At 44.8% G+C, this 13,491-nt stretch overlaps 1 protein-coding gene across 12 annotated transcripts in view; it reads right to left on the bottom strand.

The window, feature by feature from the left end:
* PPFIBP1 (PPFIA binding protein 1) overlaps positions 1–7,436 on the bottom strand; it is a 171,846-nt gene extending 164,410 nt beyond the window's left edge. For all 12 annotated transcript variants that reach the window (XM_034783095.1, XM_034783084.1, XM_034783103.1 and 9 more), the window contains exon 1: positions 7,251–7,436. The gene's annotated coding sequence lies outside the window, so the exon portion shown is untranslated. The remainder of the gene's footprint in view (positions 1–7,250) is intronic.
* Between the last annotated feature and the right edge of the window lie 6,055 nt (positions 7,437–13,491).

Genomic DNA, 13,491 nt, shown 5'->3' with positions numbered 1-13,491 from the left:
TGATGTGGGATCCATGGTGTTTGAGTCCCGATTTCTCACAGTTCCACAGCTAATCAAGGGCTTGGTCTCCGGCCTTGCCAAACCTTGCCCAAGTTTTCACAACCTTGTCCCCTTCCCTCACAAATTATTTCCACGCAGGAGGGAACGACTGAGGCCTAAGAAAGGCCATGGCTGCAATATGTGTTATTTAAACATTTCCATGCAGCACAATCAGCTCTATTACATGGTTGGTTTAGTTTGGGCTTTTGACAAAACCAGGCACACATTCATTGCAAAAATCAAGCTTTTATCCACCATATTTTTCCAGTCCACAACAAAGATAGAAAGGAATAAAAGCTACAAATGTGGGGAAACCATATAAGTTCATAGGAAGGACAACACACATCACAGGTAAGAGTTTGCAAATCCAGTTTGATGACTGATTATTAACAGAAAATTCCAACCCTTAGTAAAAATAATAAACCCCATACTGGTGATGAACAGTTTGTTCCCTACAATTAGAAAAATAGCAGAGAGAGCCACTATCCTTAGTTTGATCTGAATCAAAACTACAAGTCATCTTGTTCAGTCAGAAAAGTGACTGCATAAATCACAGCACCCTGGAAAATGTTCACAGTTAATCCCCTGGCTGGATATTTTGTTTAAAAACAAATAAACAAGGCCAACCTCCACAGGAAAGATCTGAAAACACAGTATCCCACTGATATAACCATTGTTTTCCTCACTTGATGTAATCATCATCTGAAGCCTTGGCTGTACAACGACTGTGAAGCGAAATAGTTAGATATGTAACCCAACTGCAGGAGCATGCACAAGGGGGGGTGGGGGGCAAGCAGGGGCATGGGCCCCCCCATCCCCAATATTTGTCTAAAAATATATTTTTTTCTGTGCCAGCCCTGGTCCCATCCCCAGCTGCTGCTCCAGCCCTCAGCAGCTGCTCTAACATGCCCCTCCAAAAGCAGTCAGATTTAAATTCCTGTGCACACCCCTACCCAACAGTGAAGCATTCATATTTCCAGGTAACCTATTGGCAAGAGAAACAGTTTAATGCTCCAAGAAGAGGACTGAGTTCTAATTCTGGATTTGATACCCACTCCTTCAAAACCTTGGGCAAGACAAATACCTCTTAGGGACAATACTCACCCTCTCTCACAGGGTGCTGTGAAGATTAGCATTCGTAAAGCATGTTGAAGATAAACTTGCTATATATTATCTTGATTTCTGAAACTGTCTTTACATAGCTCTAAGCAGTTTCTTCACAGTTTTCAGATCACCTACCTAATACAAGAGTACTGGATACTCATCTCAAAACTGAGCGGGGCCCAATTCACCTCTCACAGCAGTGGAGTTATTCCTGAGTCTCACGGAAGTCAGAGTTAGGTATAAAACTGGTGTGGGAGGAGAATCGGGCTCAGTATTTTTTTTATTTTTAAATGATGTTGTAATATAATTATTGACCAGTTCTATTAAAAAGATTATGAGGAAAGGGTGGGATGACACTTTCTAAGGGGGAGTCATTGCAGCTCATGCACACCTACCTGAACTAGCTTTGCTCTACCTACTGGAGAAGTGACGCTGCAGCAGCATGGGCTATACAAGGCCATCCAGAACTCTGAGTAATTACTCAGCTGTCTAGCCTGCGCTGAAGCCTATGCTGCCAAGGCTTCACTGCTCCAGTACCTGAGCTAGCTAGATCAAAGTTAGCTCAGGTATGTCTACAGAAACTGCAGGCATACCCTGTGATTAGAGTGGGCATACACTTAGTTGGGCATCTAACTCCCCTTTGTGCCTTTGAATATCTTCCCCCTAGACTGCAGGGTGACCAGATGTCCCAATTTTATAGGGACAGCCCCGATATTTGAGGCTTTTTCTTATGTAGACGCCTACCGTCCCCCACCCTCTGTCCCGATTTTTTACATTTGCTGTCTGGTCACCCTACTAGACTGTAGGCTCCTTAGGGAAGAGACTGTCTCTTGCTAAGGCATGTCAAGATTAGGTCTCAGAGCCAGAGCAAGTTTACTAATGAAATGAATGCACGGGTGGCCCGCCACCACCTTTGGAGTGCCAGAAGCGAAATTCCATAGGTGTGGGGGGAAGGGGGGAGAACCAGCACTGGCGCCTGGACTATGGGCCCGCCCATGCTCCACACCACCCCCACTCTGCCTCTTCCTGCCCCAACTCCACCTCTTCCCCTGAGGCCTCCCGTCACCCGCCGCTTACTCCTCTCCAGCCCCTCCTCCCACTTTGCTCACCTAAGGTGGGAAAAAGTGATGGGGCCGTGGCCCCTCCTGTTCCAGGAAGGAGGCAGATAGGAGCGAGCAGCGGGTGGGAAGTCCTTGGAGGAGGGGGTGGAGAGAAGTGAGCAGGTGGGGCCTCAGGGGGAAGAGATAGAGTGGGGGCAAGGCCACAGTCCAGGCACCAGTGGCTCGTCCCCACTTCTCAGTTGCTTCCGGCGCTCATGTATGAGCCTCCCCAAACAGAGGACTCACGCGCTACCTATGAATGATTGGTAATAGTGAGCAACCGCTATTAGGGGAGGTCACTGTTAACTGTACATATGCAAAGATTCCAGGGTGTTTGGAGTTCATTCTTTTTATTAGGCTACATTTTCCCCATCTCAAAAGTGCGGATAGTGATTCGGATCCCCTTTGTAGGGCACTTAAAGAGATTTAGGGTTGAAAAGAGCTTATATGTGAGCTAGGGGACATCATCCTCATCATCAGGTCTCTATTTGAGATTAACCTCACCACAGAAATATACAGTAAATCTGGCCTCCAAAAGAGTCAGTCAGAATTTATCAGCTTAGAATATTTAATAACTTCTCCATATTCAGATTTTTAACATGCAAGCTAGAAATAGGTCACACAGTAATTGTGTAGCTTTACAGCTGCAGAAGAGTTTGAATTTCTCTTTGAAGACTGAAAATAATGAGTTCAACAACAGAAGCGGCTGTCTTGGGTACACTGTCCTGCTGACATGCATATCTCCATGATGACAGCTCTGCAAGTGGTTACAGAGGCATGGAGACAAAAGCAAGGTACATACCTGGAAGCTTTGCTGACCATATCTGAACTGCAGGAGTCTTCACATGGCACTCCATTATCTCCTCTCTCCTGTCCCAACATGCACTGGACTACAACTATTTCTACTGTGGTAGCAGCTAAATGCCCCTCTCCCAACCAGGTCCCTTTGTAGGCACTGTACGAACACATAAGGAGATAAAATCCCTTCTGCAAACAGCTCACCGTCTAAGGGCTCTATGTAAACTCTAGGGTGGATTCTCGGGGCGGGGGGGAGAGAGAGTCTTGATCAAGAATTTGGAGGGAACAGGTGTGTACATCAAGGGCAAAATCTGTGGTTGGAGAGGCTTCCCTTGGTAGTAGAACTTAGGCATTTCCCCTGCACCAGGTGAGGGAAGCAGGGCCTCAAGGGGCCATGCGGGATATGGACCCCTTGCATAAAGCTGAGCTCTGCAGGGAATGGTTGAGTGTGCAGGCAGGATGCGCTATGGAAGATGTGAATCCCAAAGACCTTCTGCCATGTAGATCCTTCCCAGTGGGAGGTATGCATTTGGGCTACAGAGCAGTTTAGTGGTAATAGTGAATGGGGGTGGTGGGTGGAGCTGGGAAGGAAGGAGTCTTACCAACACCCCATACCCCTGTGGCACAGAGCAGAGGACAGCCCAGGTAGCAGAATGGACCAAATTCAGTGCTGACTTACACCTCATGTAACTGACTTCAAGTTGTTTATAGAGTATAAATTGTCTCTGTACGTCCCCTAAATTTCACAGGTATTCAGTAAACTAGTTATATTACTGACCAGACTTACTACAACACACAGAACTTTAAATAAAGGAATGTGGATTTCTTTTTTAATACCAGTGGGCAGGATGGACCCACTTAAATATCCTTCAGTCAAGCTGTTAAATGCAACACTAACTAGAAATGGGACCAAACCAAAAATCCAGCTATGAATACACTGGATTTGAACACTGGCTCAGGCCATCCATGTCATTCATGTAAGAGGGTTAATGGATGCTAAGCGTAACAGTGCCTTGCTCAAAGGAAGCATGCTTCAAAAACTGACGTGACGCCACTGAAACTAGAGAATCGCCACCCTCCAGGCCAAGCTCTGCTCCAAGATAAACACATGTAACTCCCATTGACTTTGAGGAGAAAAGTAACAAACTTCGTATTCCAGGACCAATAACACCAATCTTAATCAGTGAACAATAGAATACATATTTGCTATCATATCAGCATCACTTTGCAGTACATATCACTTCTGTAGCAGTTTCCAGGAGAGGATCTTAAAGCACGATACCATCATTAATGGACTAAGCCTCCCAACATCTCTGCAAGGTAGATATTATTATCCCCAGTCCAGACATGAGGAAAGTGAGGCACTCAGAGCTTAGAAGACTAGATACATCAAGTCAGCATCAGAGCAAAGAACAGAACCCAGGTCTCCTGGTTCCTAACCCAGTGCTAGAACACTGCCTCACTGATTACCTTGCTACTGATTTTATTGAAATCTACATTTACGATGTTACCAAAAATTAGAAGTCACACTTGCTCTTCAGGAATGTAAATTCTTAAACTCTGACTCTTGCCTTTAATAGAAGCAATAAATCTGGATTTGACACACCAAGACATTTTATTGTCAGATATTTGATCACACAAGCATGAAGAACATTTTCCCTTCGAGGACTCAGTTTGAGGAATGCAGATATTTGTTTTGCTCAGCCCTGCTGCCATTTCAGTATGTGCCACAAGGAATGACTTATGCAGTGTAGTTGTAGCCGTGTGGGACCCAGGATATCAGAGGGACAAAGTGGGTGAGGTAATATCTTTTATTGCACCAACTCACCAACAGAAGTTGGCCCAATAAAAGATATTAACTCACCCCCTTTGTCTCTCCAACAAGCCACTTACACATTTTACTACTGAAATCCTGTATCCGAAGAAGTGGGCTGTAGTCCATGAAAGCTTATGCTCTAATAAATTTGTTAGTCTCTAAGGTGCCACAAGTACTCCTGTTCTTTTTGTGGATACAGACTAACACGGCTGCTACTCTGAAATCCCCCTCGAGTGGATACAGTTACACCAGCATAACTATTGCCATAAGGGAAGGTAAATAAGCTATACCAGTTAGAGGAATCTTTATACTGGAATAGCTTCATCCATGCTAGGGGTTGTTCTGGTATAAATATTCTGGCAAAAAAGCTTAACCAAAATAGTTCTACAAGAACTGTGCGTAGACCGGGCCCTGGAGAGGGAAACATTGCTAATTCAAGGTGCACCTAGCATTTTAGTGGTTCTATTTAGAAGCGTCCTACTAAATCCCAGAATTGTTAGAGCTTAAACCTAAGCACACCTTTCCCTCACCACTTTCCTAAAAGCGGTCTCTCTCCATGGCTTGTAGCTAGTGACTGTCTAGAAATACACTCTGGTGCCCACAGTATGGCAACCCAAACACAGATTCAACCTCAACCCTCCTGCTATAATGCACTGTATTTTGCAGTAACAGAAGTATGGCATGTTTAAATTTAGCCCTTCTAATCAACTTCATTTTTTAAGCCTATTAAGTGGCCAGTTAGCAAAGAGTCCAGTAGTCTAAATTTTGTCATCACCTGTTTACTTTCCCAATACAGACATTCCCCGATGAGGAGCACAAATCACATCTAGTTTTCATGCCCATCGGCGGGGCTGGCGATGATGCCATTCGATATACACCAGTCTAGTGCCATGAGTCTGAGTGTCAGCTAGCCTTATTCACAGTGAAACTGACTCCCCTTGCCTTGTGGAGATGACACAAGGTGGAGAGGAAAGGGGGTTAGTTTCCTTTGGACTAAGGAAAGCAAACTGGAATTGGAAACATGACTCATCACCCTAGACTCTTTCAGTTAAACCCTGGCTAAAGATCCAGAAACAGGCAATGCCTGTTGATGGGAGAAAGCTATTCCCTCCCCGCATTGAGTGGCCATACAATCTCTAAAATAAACTTCAAAGTAGAAGTAACACAGGCAGGTGTAGCTTTTAAAATTTTGAACAGTTTATTACCTACCAACCTGACACAGGTAGCTCAACCTTTACCATATTTTAGTAGTCAAAAGGTGGATTTGTCTTGCTGCAATGAATAAGCAATACCCAGACAGTCTCCTCACTTTATTGTGGCCTCCAGTTTCACAGGCAAGAAGGGAAATAAAGACATCTATGTTCACATGAGCCCTTCATTTTTCAGACAGAGCAGAACTTTAAAAGCAACAGAAAATGTTCCTGTGTTAAAATTAAGGGGAGGGGGGTGAGAAGTGGCTGAGATGAGCAGGAATATCTGTGCTATTCAACTGAAATGTTTCCCCAAGAGGCTGCTTTCCATTAGATTTTAGAGACAGGTTTGCAATTAACACATGTAGCTGAATTTCACACAGCCTCCCACAGAATGCAAATAACTTATTGAGTGCAGATTTTTAATTACATAAAAATCACCTGCAGTCTTTTGGGGGGGGGGGGGATGATAGACTCCACAATGCTAATACACTTTAATTCTATTAGATGATTTAATTGAGAACCAGAGTCTCAGTCACTAAATTGCAACAAATTAAGTATGTTATTTGAGACAGCATTAGAACCAACCAATGCTTCCTGTTCTCTTTTCCACATAATATGGTGTGAGCCTGAAGCCAGAAACTCATGGCACCTGAAGGCAACAGGTTTTCTTTTTCAATAAATCCTCCCTCCCCCATTTCTCCAGAGAGATAAACAATTTAAAACACACACAGATCCTTACAAACACCAGATTTGAAATGTACTACAAAGCACACACACTCTCTCTCTCACACCCTCTCCTATTTTTCTGGCTGCAAGCTCCCTGCATTTCCCTTCAGACTCTGTTACCTCACCCCCCTCACCACCACCACCAAATCCTTCCAACTACTGCAAACAACCCTTCTACAGAAACATTCCCATTAAACACAAACACCGTAATGTTATAAAGCAGACTGAATTAGGTACTTTCTCACCACCCCTTCACTGGTAGCTTTGCACTGAACAGCCGTGCGCTTAAAGTGAGTTAAAATAAAGAAACCCAAAGGCCAAGAGAGAAGGAAAAGTGACTGGTTTTGTTTTGGAAGGAGGAGCAGGAGCTGCAGAGGGAAGCTGAGCCCCGTGAACAGCAGCTGCAGACAGCACGGTGTTGCAATACCACCCTCTTTCCCTGACTTCCACCAAAGTGCAATCAGACCCACTTACCTGGGTGGAAAACAGCCAAGTCCCTTCCTCAAAGTTCAGCTACACCTTCTCCCAGGCTGAGAGCGGCTCTTTCTCCCTAGGCAGCCTCGTAAACCATCGATCGCCCCTCTTCCCGTCCTGGGCTCGCTCTCCGCCTCTCACACCATGTCAGGGGAATCCAAGCAGGGACTGAGCTGGGAGCTTACGTCACTCCAGTTCCAGAGACCTCCCTCCCCGCGGGGAAGGGCCACAGAGAGCCGGGGAGGGGCTGGAACGGCAGCCCACACGCGCCAGCTGATTGGGGCTGGTAACAGTCACTCAGAACAAGTCAGATAATTTTATGCATTCCAGGGTTGGAGCGAGAGTCCTGCTGGAAATAAGGGTGGGTTTTTTGGGGGGGATGCGATTTCCCCCGTGTCTCTTGGCAGGGGAGGCGGTGATTTCATGAAGCTCCGTGAAAGCAAAAGTTGGGCACTTTATTCATTATAGCTATTGTTTATTATTATTACTTAATCTCAGATCCCAAAAGGAAGGTGTAAACAAACCCACCTTGGGATACACTAAAAAGCAATACCAGTGCTGCAACACCGTCTCTCACTTTGCGATGTTTCCTACGCAGATTGTTTAGAACTGGTACAAGCTCGAAATCACATACAGAGTTTCCCCCAAATCACCAAAGTTCAACTTCTTGCCACACTCTTCTCCCTCACCCACCAAAGATCAACGTCTTTGCAACTCCTCTCCCCCGCCCCCAACACACGCCTTCCCCCAAAGATCTACTTCTTGCGACACATAGTGGTACCCAACTAGACCCCAGCAACTTGTGGCACCCTGCAGAAAGTTGCCTAAACCAGAGCGGTGAGGGAAACAAGAACAACTTCCTCCAGCTCTGCATTCCCTTAATCTCCTGCACACAAACATCCCCGAAGTTTGGTTCCCTCGTAATTATGAAGCATGCTCGCTGCATTTGGATTTCAATTCAGGCTTTATTCAGAGCAGCAAATATTCACAAACTAAGCAGCAGCACACAGATTCTGAAGGAGCCAAACAGGAAGAACAATCACAATTCCCCTCCTTTAGGGACTATCGGTAAAGTCATCGCTTTTACTATATGTGTGGGACCATCTAACAATTATACAAACCACTTTGAAGCCACCTACAATTCATAGAATGTCAGGGGTGGAACGGACTTTAGGAGGTCATCTAGTCCAGGGGTTGGCAACCTCCTGCACACTGCTCGCCAGGGTAAGCACCCTAGCGGGTCAGGCCAGTTTGTTTATCTGCCATGTCCACAAGTTTGGCCGATCACGGCTGGCCACGGTTCGCCGCGGGAAGTCGCAGCCAACACATCCCTCAGCCCGCACCGCTTCCTGCCGCCCCCATTGGCCTGGAGCAGCGAACCGTGGCCAGTGGGAGCCGTGATGGGCCGAACCCGTGGACACGGCAGGTAAACAAACTGGCCTGGCCTGCCACGGTGCTTACTGACCCCTAATCTAGTTCAACCCCCTGCTCAAAGCAGGACCAATCCCCACACAGATTTTTGCCCCAGATCCCTAAATGGCCCCCTTAAGGATTGAACTCACAACCCTGGGTTTAGCAGGCCAATGCTAAAACCACCGAGCTATCCCTCCCCCCTTCAAAATGAATTAAGGACCTTGTGATTTGCCTCTATGAGAGCTACACTGTACCAACAACCTAATCTATCAAGTCCCTGTTACAAATCAGCATACAAAGGTAACACCGGCAGCTGGAATTGAACCCGGATCTCTGAAACTCAATGCATGAGCCTCTACTGCATGAGCTAAAAGCCAATATTACCTTTAAAAATTAATAAATAATAAACAGCAAGCATTTAAGGATATTAGTTTGTATAGTGCCCTCTTTGTAATAGTAGCCTCTGGAGATGGTGGGTACTGGCCCCTGACGTGTGATGGGATATTTACCCCCTGTAGTTTAAGCAGCCTCACCACCCCTTAGATCACCTTCTGGGAAGACCCAACTTTGTTCCCCCACTAGCTGCTTCTGAGTCAGAAGAAGCCAATTGTGAATCATCTGTGGATGCCACCCTTCCATTGGGCCCATGATCTTTGTTGTACTGGGTAACTTGTCCACTCTTCCACAAAAAACGAGCCATTTTATCAGTTTCCCAAAATTCAAATAAAAAAATCCAACAAAATTTATCCTTCAAGAAAGGGAGGAGAGAAAGAACCACACATGACAGAGTGCAGTAGTCATATCACTCAATGTGCTCTGGAAAACACTCACATACTACAGTGATACGCAGCAATAAAAGAATCCTGTTAGAACAGAATTGTGATCTCACTTACACTGATATCAACCAATGAAGTCAATGGAATGACATGAGTGTAGAACTGGTGTGAGATTGTAACCCAGCATCCACTGATCCCATCCACCCAAACTGTCCCCCAAATTAGCCACCTCTACCAGATTTCCCTCTCGCAAGGTGAAATGGCCAGCAAAAGTCCTATGAATCGCTTAAATCCCACATAAATCCTATGTCAGGATTTATCTGGGGTTTAATTGAAGCCTGGGATTTTTGCTGGCAGTCTGCACAGGAGTGAATTTTCCCCACAATGAATTAGCATAGTCCTAAAAACATTATTGTTCTTTTCTATTCCTGTCATAGCCTTTCAGAAATTAGGGGACTAATTGCAGTACTCAAGGCGAGGATATACTGTAGCATCAATTTTGTACAATGACATTTTCTATATAGCCTAACATCTTACTAGCTGTAACGCACCAAGAAAACATCTTATTTAATTTGTTCAGGATGGCTTCCTGGATCATTGTGTTGGGAAGTTACAACAGAGTTAAAACCCTTCAGTGTGTATGAGAACAGTTGTATTTTACTGGAACAGTTCTACACAGAAATGTATCTGCAATTAAATTGCCTAGTTACCTAATTTTGATTGATCTTTCTGGACATTCTCCCAAGCCGTGACTAATTTTGAGTTTTCAGCACATTTTGCCACTTTGCTATGCACCCTATGTTTCAGACAATTACTAAATAAAAGGGATGGGTTCAAACACAAAAATCCTGGATCTAAACACTTCACTCCTCCTGTCAGCTTTGGAGAAGTTTGGATCTGGACTCAGATCCTAATAAAATGTTGAACCAATACTGATCCCTGGTGAAACACACTACTAATCTCTGTCTGTGCTCTGAATTGTCCATTTATTTCTGTTCATTCTTTGTTTTCTGACTCTTAACTAGTTTTTAATCCCGAAAGTCAAAGAGCAACACTCAGGAATCTAATCCAAACAGGCCTATTTTGGTAGGAGGGCAGTGTGAGTGAGTTTTGTCTGAAAACAAATCTAAACCGACAGAGCATTTCTGACCATTGTTTGAATTCTTTCATTAAAGAAAATACCTTGCAAGTCAAGACAAATCTCTGATAAGGTTTTCTGCTTTGCTTATCTCTCATCTCCCAAAATAGCTTAGCCCTTATTGCTTCAGGCTGAATTGTAAGAAAGGTTGTTTTCTATACGCTCCTGAAAAAGCAACCTTTGAGAAAAGAAACATCTCACCAAACCCTCCTGGCAAGGCAATAGGAGATTGTCACAACCAGATATTTGCTCTAGAATGCTCTAGAATGTTTTACATTGTTTAATATCTTTTGCACAATGACAATAGTCTCTGTATTTGTGGTTCAAAATGAGTATGTATAGTTGAGCCTATAATTTTGAGAGCTGCCAGAGGCATTTTTAAGATACATACTGTATATGACCTTGCCTTTTTAACTCCAGTGAAGAGCTCAAATGTTTGTATGGATTAACATGGATATATCATTTTAAATGTTCAAAGCACTGTACAGAAGAACTCATTAATCCTCACAGAGTATCTGTCTGTTTTAAGTACTTACTTTGCCCTCATTACTGTTGTATCTGAGCATCCCACAATCTTTAATGTAATTATCCTTACAATGCTCAGGTGAGGGACTATTACCCCATTCTACACACATTTCTTTTGAGGTAGGTGGGTAAATATTATTATGACATATTATTATTCCTGTATTCACACCCTACACACTATTGTAATAATCTTTGTACAAAGTATGTCATGTGAGGTATCATTTGAAAATTCTTACTTTGCTGATCATTATCATCCTGATAAAATATGTGTGGCAACATTGTATGTTAAGTTATAAGATTCCACTCTATGGTGTTATTAACACATGTTCCAAACTGATGTTGGCAAACAGGACTCTCTTAAACAAAGGAATGTGTGCTCTGCTTAATTTGCATTTAAGCAGTAAACCAAGTCATCAAGCAGGAAGGTAAACAAAGGAAGCTCAAAATAGGTGAGAAAAAAGCAACAGCGAACATCTTTCCACATAGACCTTTTGTCTCCTGGTACCCCGCTGGAAATATGGTACAAGAAGGGGACTGAAACTATAAAAAGGAGGGACACCCAAGGCACTGCTCTCTCTCTCCCTTCCCATTGAATTCACTGCACCTGAAGTAACAAATGAAGCCATCATTGGATTCTGGGAGAAGGGGTCCTAACCTAGAAGGTTTGGTCAGTAAGAGTGCTGAAAGCATATGGTGAGAAACTTTGCTTGAATCGGATATTGTTTGTTAAGTTAGGCATTAGTAAATGTCTTATCTTTATTTTTCTTGTAACCATTTCTGACTCTGATGCCTGATTTCTGGTACTCAGTTAAATTCTCTCTTTGTATTTAAATTGGCGTGTCTGGAAAATTCCATTTAGGGTGGCAAGTTTGTGGGCATGTAAACGTGTGGACTCACCCCTGCAGTGCCTCCTGCTGGTCTCTGTTGGAAATTAGCTAGTCCCAGCCCCAGAGTGCCCTCTGCAGGCCAGTGATCTGCCTTACCTCACTCTGGCCCCCCCATGTCCCTCCCAGGACCCAGTGCCCCTTCCCTGGGTTTCTACCCCCTTGCAAAACCCCTCAGTCTCAGGGTCTCCCCTTCCCAGGGGAGCCTCCACCCACTATCCCCACTTTGCCTCAGTCTTGGCTACTGCCCAGTCTCCATCTAGCCCCCGTTCACTGGGGCAGACTGCAGTATAAGCCACTCATCATAGGCAAAGAGGGGTTTGGACCTGCTGCCTCTGCCTACCCGTGGGCTGCCCCTTTGCAACCCCAGTACCCAGTCGGCCTTACCCTAGGCCTGCAGCCTGTAGGGTTTCCAGGCCAGAGCTCCCCAGCTTCTCTTGCCTTCCCCCAGCCCTGCTCCAACTTAGGTACCCAGGTATGCTCTCCAGCAGCCAGGCCCTTCTCCCTCTAAAGAGAAAGAGTGTTTGCTTGAGCTCCAGGCTCAAGCCTTTATAGGGCCAGCTGGGCCCTGATTGGGGCATGGACCCAGCTGAGCCTGTTTCCCACTCAGCTTGGGCTGTTCCCCCTGCCACAGCCCTCTCGAAGGGCTGTTTTAAGCCCTTCCGGGCAGGAGCGGGTCACCACCCTGCTACAGGGCATATTAAAGATGTAATAGACTTTATAAAACTTGAATTGTCCTGCAGAGGGCTGGGCAGTACAGGACATACATTTCTGGGGGGGAATATAAGACTGGGGGTGTGTTGGGGTCACCCTTTAGTATAACCAAGGCTGGTGAGAGCCAGAGTGATGATGGTTGAATGTACATCAGAGAAACAACAAAGAAAGTCTCCAGAACAATTTGATTCCAGTGCAGCAAGCCACGCAGTCTGAGGCATAAAGTGGAACATCTGGTAGGAAATAAAGGAGCTCTGCTCAGAAACTGATGCAACCCCAATGGAAATGGTCTAGGGCCTTGTCTTCACATACAAGGGCATAGCTACACTGGGGTAATTGCGCCTCTGTAGTGCTTTAGTGAAGACAATACTACTGACAGGAGAGCTTTTCCCATTGGTGTAGTTAATCCACCTCCCTGAGAAGCAGTAGATATGTCAATGGGAAAAGCCTTTCACAGGACAGTGATGCAGAAGTCAGGAATCGCTGCTCTATAGTTTGTTTAAATTTCTCAGCAGGAAGACTGAGACCCAGCAAATGACCAATACTGCTTCTGTGCTTGGGATTTCAAAAGACTTCAGCTGTGTGACCTGACAAAGTCATAGCCTAAACTGGTATGGCTGCCATTAGAAGAAAAGAATCTAGCATTTTTTCATTTCAGAATTCCAGATTAGTGGTAAGTGGAATTATCTGGCTGTGTAGAGTTGTCCTGGAGGCTTGGTATAATACAATCACTGAAAAGATGCTTTCGAGAAGAGGCAACTTGCAAAGTCCTATGCTTGTGTTAATTGTTC

This window comes from Trachemys scripta, chromosome 1 (assembly GCF_013100865.1).
Source record: "Trachemys scripta elegans isolate TJP31775 chromosome 1, CAS_Tse_1.0, whole genome shotgun sequence".
In the NCBI taxonomy this organism is placed as follows: domain Eukaryota; kingdom Metazoa; phylum Chordata; order Testudines; family Emydidae; genus Trachemys; species Trachemys scripta.
This window is presented reverse-complemented; position numbering and strand designations above follow the sequence as displayed.